The sequence below is a fragment of the Sciurus carolinensis genome, chromosome 11 (genome assembly GCF_902686445.1).
Source record: "Sciurus carolinensis chromosome 11, mSciCar1.2, whole genome shotgun sequence".
Lineage (NCBI taxonomy): Eukaryota > Metazoa > Chordata > Mammalia > Rodentia > Sciuridae > Sciurus > Sciurus carolinensis.
The window spans coordinates 74,050,957-74,057,561 of record NC_062223.1 but is presented as its reverse complement, the minus strand read 5'-3'; the positions used below and the strand labels follow the sequence as shown (position 1 = coordinate 74,057,561).

The following is a 6,605-nucleotide window of genomic DNA, read 5'->3' as shown; positions in this document are numbered from 1 at the left end:
GAGGAATAAGGAATGAGTCGTAGAACCAACTTCTCAGCCCCTCCAACACTTTTAGGGAGAGGTACCTGCACACCAAACTTGGAGATGGGAGTGTGGGGGGAAGGCAAGATAGTGGCTGTACCACTTCCTCTGAGTCAATGCTTTTCTTGGATCTCCCATTACTGTGGTTACTTTGCCAAGTTCCTGGGTGCAGGCAGGACCTAGTCGGGCTGGGGGAGCTACTTCTCTAGGAGTCCTTCTCATTGATGGTTGAGCAGCAGGGTTGTGGGGGACTGTGGCAGATGAACATGCCCAGACTCTCGAGCCTGATCCTCAGGACTGGCAGGACCCTTCCTCAGAGGCCTCACATGGCAGCTGTCAGAGGTCCAGGGCTCATTCAGAGCAATAAGTGTTGAACTCTAAGGTCATCATCATGGTGGTCTTGGTTGCACACATCCCTATCAATGCCTGTGAAGCAGCAATATCTGCCAGGCACCTTGTCTTTGCTACTGAGGAGTATGCTGCCATGCTCAGAGCTGGAATCATTCTGAACCCTTGTCCATGAAGGCCCTGGGGTCTATCTCCACAGGCTGGCCACCGAGCTCTATATTCCAGGGGTTTGGTGGCTACTCAGTTGGCATACAGGGATCAGGATCAACGATTCTTGGGGGTCTTGTGCTGCTTTGCTGGGCCCTGACAAGGGGCTGCTCTGCATCCCCTGGAAGCTGCCCCTGGTGGGCCACACTGAGGCGGCAGTAAGCTGCTGTTGCTGTAGTTGGAAGGCATTATGGGTGTGGGAGGAATTGGAGGTCAGTTCATCACTTCCTCATGAGGTAATAAATAGTTTGGCAAAAACCTGAAATAAAGTAGTGCTGACTAATTGTGGGCTTCCTGGTAGATGATCAGGTTAGTTTCATATTGCCGTTGCTGGGCCTGTAGGTTGTGATTGACTCAGTGGTGGTGGCAGATGCAGCGGCAGCTCAGAAGGATGGTTCACACCAGTAGGAACTCACTCTCCAAGACTCAGAAAAGGCTGGCCATCCCATGGATTCCCGATGAGCAGAGGTAGTAACCCAGACCCAGGGATGCCAAGAGCCTCCTGGGAAAGGACTTAGAGTTCATAGTGGTACTCACAGCTTATTCTGTGGAGGTTTGGCCCCAATTGACACGGGGTGGGGCAGCACCACCACCATACAAATAACCTAACATTCCCATCTTAACTGCTTCTAGTATGTCCCATAGAGTCAGGTAGGGTGTTTCCATTTTCATTTGATTTCCCGATTTCAAATGACACAGCTCATTCAAAAGCTGTACTCTTCAATATTTGTATAATCTCTGCAGTTTCTCTTGCTGTTGACTTTTGTTATGTTCTGAGATAAGATTTTTGTATTTGCTAAATTTTATGGCTTAAAGTGTGATTTGAGAATGTTCTGTGTGCTGATGAATGTACATTCAATAGCTATCAGAATGTTCTGAAGATGTCAAATCCTTACTTATGGTGTATTAACCAATGTTGATTTGTCTGGAAGATCTGTCAGTGAGGGACTACTGAAGTCACCCCTTGTTATAGTATGGGGCCTCTCTCCAAGTCCTGTGGTGTTTTGTAAAATTGGTTAATATACATTTATAACTTATATCTTGGTAGATTTGTCACTGTGACCTTTGTCCAATTTTAACTCTAAGCATGTTCTGTTGGCTATGAGGATAGCTACTTCTGCTTGCTTTTGATTTTCATTTGATTGGAATATCCTCCATCCTTTCACTTTGTCTTTGCAAGAATTCATCTCACCAGGTAACAATTGGGTAATGTTTTTAAATCCAATCAGCTAGTCTTTTAGTTGGAGAATTTAGAGCATTTATATTCAGGGTTAATGTTGAAAGAATGTACTGTTTACTTATTGTTTTAGGTTATTTTGAGAATTGTATGTTTCTTTCTCCTTTATTCATCTTAGACCTTTGGTGTCTTCCTGAAGTAATCACATTTCTTTCCCATTTCTCATTTGCTTAGCTACTTCCAGAAGACCATGGGAAGGAATAAATGCTTGCTGGTTATGGTTATCTTGCTTCCTTATCTGGGTGTAGGATTCCTTTAAGTATCTTCTATATTGCTGGGTGAGTGGTCACACATTTTTAGTTTATGTTTAGCTCAGAAGGTCTAATTCTGAAGAATTACTGGAATGTATCTAGGTTGGTGGTCATTTTCTTTCAGGACATGAAGTGTACAAATTCTCTGGTCCCCTGTTCTCTAAGGTTTCTACCAACAAATCTTAGGGTTTTTAGTTCATGCAGGTTTTAGTATTTTGTTTCATTTTTGGGCAGTTTATAAAATAGAGGGGTTCTTTTCTAGTCATACATATTTGATGTTCTAAATGCTTCTAGTACCTTGATACTCATTCCCAGAAATTGTTGGCATTTTACTCTGCCATTAGTCTGTAGCTCTCCTCCTTTATTTAAATCTACAAGTTAGACTTATTTGTCCCAAGGTCTTGTAGGTTGTTTTATAAAGTTACTGTCTGAATCTTATTTCATGCATCTTGTTCTCCAGCATAAGAAATATCAGGGCTTGCTCTATTGATGTTTTCAGATGTATTGAACACTTCCGAGATTAATTTTCAGGATCTATTGAATTGATCTTTGTATTCCATGTTGTCTTCCTTAGACATTTGTGGTTTTCTTAAGTCAAATTAGAAAATTTGTCACTTCTTTCACTTTGATATGTAACTTCAGTTATTGGGGAGTTATAGATGTTTGAATGTTACCTTGTTTTTTATGTTTGTGTTTGTTGAGATTTGCATATATGTTGAGATGTATATCTATTCTGTGAGATTCTTCATAAGCAGCCTTCTCTTGACAGAGTGCCCTGGGGTTATTGATTTATTGTGTAGTGTTGAGTTCAATACCAGATGAAACTCAGTTTCCCTGTGACTTATGTTGTGCTTGAAACTTTCACTCTTCATACTGTGTTGGAACCTGAGAGGGCCATTCTGTAGCACTTGAATGGGGTCCCTCTGGGAGTTCAGGCAGATATGACACTGGCATATGGAACATTATAGTTATTCCTCTAGACTTGTCAGTACTGTGCATCCTGGAAGGGCTTGGGGGCAACCTATGTCAGGACCCCTCCATGGGTGGGGTGGCTACAACAATTATTTTTGTTGCTAAAGATGTAAATATCCAGTAATGGAACTTGAGGTACCTCCTACTTGGGCTGGGTTGTCAGGGCTTTTCTTTTCCCTATTCTTTGAATTATTTCCCAAAGTTTGAGCAGGACTGTCTTAAATGGAGTACAGTTTCTTTCAAGTGGGTTGGAGGTATAGCTCAGCAAAACACCCACTTGACATTTTCAAAGTGCTGGATTTAATCCCCAGTGCTGCTTTTATAAAACATTGAAATGTTATGCAGGACAGTGATTCATTGCAACACTTATTGTATGCACATAACAATTTGTTCTATTTTATTCCCCAGTACTAGCTCCTTTCCTTCATCTGTTTCTTCAAGTCTATTGGTCTGTTTTCAAAAAGGTACCTTTTCCTAACTTCCACAGGAGAACACAATTCTTGACTGAATTTAACATTTCACTCAACATGTTCTCCGATTTTCCTGTGAATGCAGTTGTTTTTAAGAACTCCATTGTGTGTATATATACACATTTTATCCATTTTGACTGGTTCTATAGTTTTATTGTTGTATACCCTTTTATTATGGCACAATTCACATGTGTCACTAGTATACAGACTTGTGTTTTTTTTTATTGTAAACAAATGGGATACATGATGTTTCTCTGTACATGGCGTAAAGGCATACCATTTGTGTAATCATAAATTTACATAGGGTAATGTTTGATTCATTCTGTTATTTTATTCCCTCCCCCCAACCCCTACCACCCCTCTTTCCCTCTATACAGTCCTTCCTCCATTCTTGCCCCCCTCCCTAACTCTAACTCTAACCCCTCCCACCCCCCATTATGTGTCATCATCCACTTATTAGCGATGTCATTCGTCCATTGGTTTTTTGAGATTGGCTTATCTCACTTAGCATGATATTCTCCAATTTCATCCATTTGCCTGCAAATGCCATAATTTTATCATTCTTTATGGCAGAGTAATATTCCATTGTATATATATATACCACATTTTCTTTATCCACTCATCAATTGAAGGACATCTAGGTTGGTTCCACAATCTGGCTATTGTGAACTGAGCAGCTATGAACATTGATGTGGCTGTATCTCTGTAGTATGCTGATTTTAAGTCCTTTGGGTATAGGCCAAGGAGTGGGATAGCTGGGTCAAATGGTGGTTACATTCCAAGTTTTCTAAGGAGTCTCCACACTGCTTTCCAGATGGCTGCACTAGATTGCAGCCCCACCAGCAATGTATGAGTGTACCTTTTTCCCCACATCCTCGCCAACACCTGTTGTTGCTTGTATTCTTGATAATCGCCATTCTAATTAGGGTGAGATGGAATCTTAAGAGAAATGCAAATCAAAACCACCCTATTACTAGAGACGTTGAACATTTTTCCATATGTTTGTTGATTGCTTGTAGATCTGTGAAGTGTCTATTCATTTCCTTAGCCCATTTGTCGATTGGATTATTTGCATTCTTGGTGTAGAGTTTTTTGAGTTCTTTATAGATTCTGGAGATTAGTGCTCTATCTGAAGTATGATTGGCAAAGATTTTCTCCCACTCTGTAGGCTCTTTCTTTGCATTGCTGATAGTTTCCTTTGCTGAGAGAAAGCTTTTTAGTTTGGATCTATCCCAGTTATTAATTCTTGCTTTTATTTCTTGTGCTATGGGAGTCCTGTTGAAGTCTGGTCCTAAACCGACATGTTGAAGCTCTGGACCTACTTTTTCTTCTCTAAGATGCAAGGTCTCTGGTCTGATTCCGAGATCCTTAATCCATTTTGAGTTTAGTTTCATGCATGGTGAGAGAGATGGGTTTAGTTTCATTCTGTTGCATATGGATTTCCAATTCTCCCAGCACCATTTGTTGAAGAGGCTATCTTTTCTCCATTGCATATTTTTGGCCCCGTTGTCTAGTATGAGAAAATTGTATTTATTTGGGTTTGTGTCTGTGTCCTCTATTCTGTACCATTGATCCACCTTTCTATTTTGGTACCAATACCATGCCGTTTTGTTACTATTGCTTTGTAGTAGAGTTGAAGATCTGGTATTGCAATACCCAATGCTTCACTCTTTCTGCCAAGGATTGCTTTAGCTATTCTGGGTTTTTTATTCCTCCAGATGAATTTCATAATTGCTTGCTCTATTTCTGTAAGGTACATCATTGGGATTTTAATTGGAATTGCATTGAATCTGTATAGCACTTTAGGTAGTATGGCCATTTTGACAATATTAATTCTTCCTATCCAAGAACATGGGAGATCTTTCCATCTTCTAAGGTTTTCTTTAATTTCTTTAGTGTTCTGTAGTTCTCATTGTAGAGGTCTTTCACCTCTTTTGTGAGATTGATTCCCAAGTATTTTATTTTTTTCAAAGCTATTGTGAATGGGGTAGTATTCCTAACTTCTATTTCTGAAGATTCATCGCTTATGTATAAAAATGCCTTAGGTTTATGTGCATTGCTCTTATATCCCGCTACTTTACTGAATTCACTTATGAGATCTAAAAGTTTTCTGGTGGAATTTCCTGGTTCCTCTAAGTATACAATCATATCATCAGCAAATAGGGATAGTTTGAGTTCTTCTTTGCCTATTTGTATCCCTTTAATTTCTTTGGTCTGTCTAATTGCTCTGGCTAGAGTTTCAAGGACGATATTAAATAGAAGTGGTGAAAGAGGACATCCCTGCCTTGTTCCAGTTTTTAGAGGGAATGCTTTCAGTTTTTCACCATTTAGAATAATATTAGCCATGGGTTTAGCGTAGATGGCCTTTACAATGTTAAGGAATGTTCCTACTATCCCCATTTTTTCTAGTGTTTTGAGCATGAAGGGGTGCTGTATTTTATCGAATGCTTTTTCTGCATCTATCGAAATAATCATGTGATTCTTGACTTTAAGTCTATTGATATGGTGAATGACATTTATTGATTTCCTGATGTTGAACCAACCTTGCATCCCTGGGATGAAACCCACTTGATCATGGTGCACTATCTTTTTAATATGTTTTTGTAAGCGATTTGCTAAAATTTTGTTGAGAATTTTTGCATCGATGTTCATTAAGGATATTGGTCTGAAATTTTCTTTCCTCGATGTGTCTCTGTCTGGTTTAGGTATCAGGGTAATATTGGCTTCATAGAATGAGTTTGGGAGGGTTCCCTCCTCTTCTATTTTCTGGAATACTTTGAGAAGTATTGGAATGAGCTCTTCTTTAAAAGTTTTGTAGAACTCGGCTGAGAACCCATCTGGTCCTGGACTTTTCTTTGTTGGTAGGCTTTTATGACTTCTATTTCATTACTTGAAATTGGTCTATTTAAATTGTGTATGTCCTTGTTCAGTTTAGGCAATTCATGTGTCTCTAGAAACCTGTTGATGTCTTCGAAATTTTCTATTTTGTTGGAGTATAGGTTTTCAAAATAGCTTCTAATGTTTTGTATTTCAGTTGTGTCTGTTGTGATATTTCCTTGTTCATTCCGAATTTTACTAATTTGGGTTTTCTCGTCTTCT

General features: G+C 39.5%; 1 pseudogene; it reads right to left on the bottom strand.

Moving 5' to 3' along the window:
* Positions 1 to 226: 226 nt before the first annotated feature.
* LOC124959586 (WW domain binding protein 1-like) lies at positions 227 to 972 on the bottom strand (annotated as a pseudogene).
* Between the last annotated feature and the right edge of the window lie 5,633 nt (positions 973 to 6,605).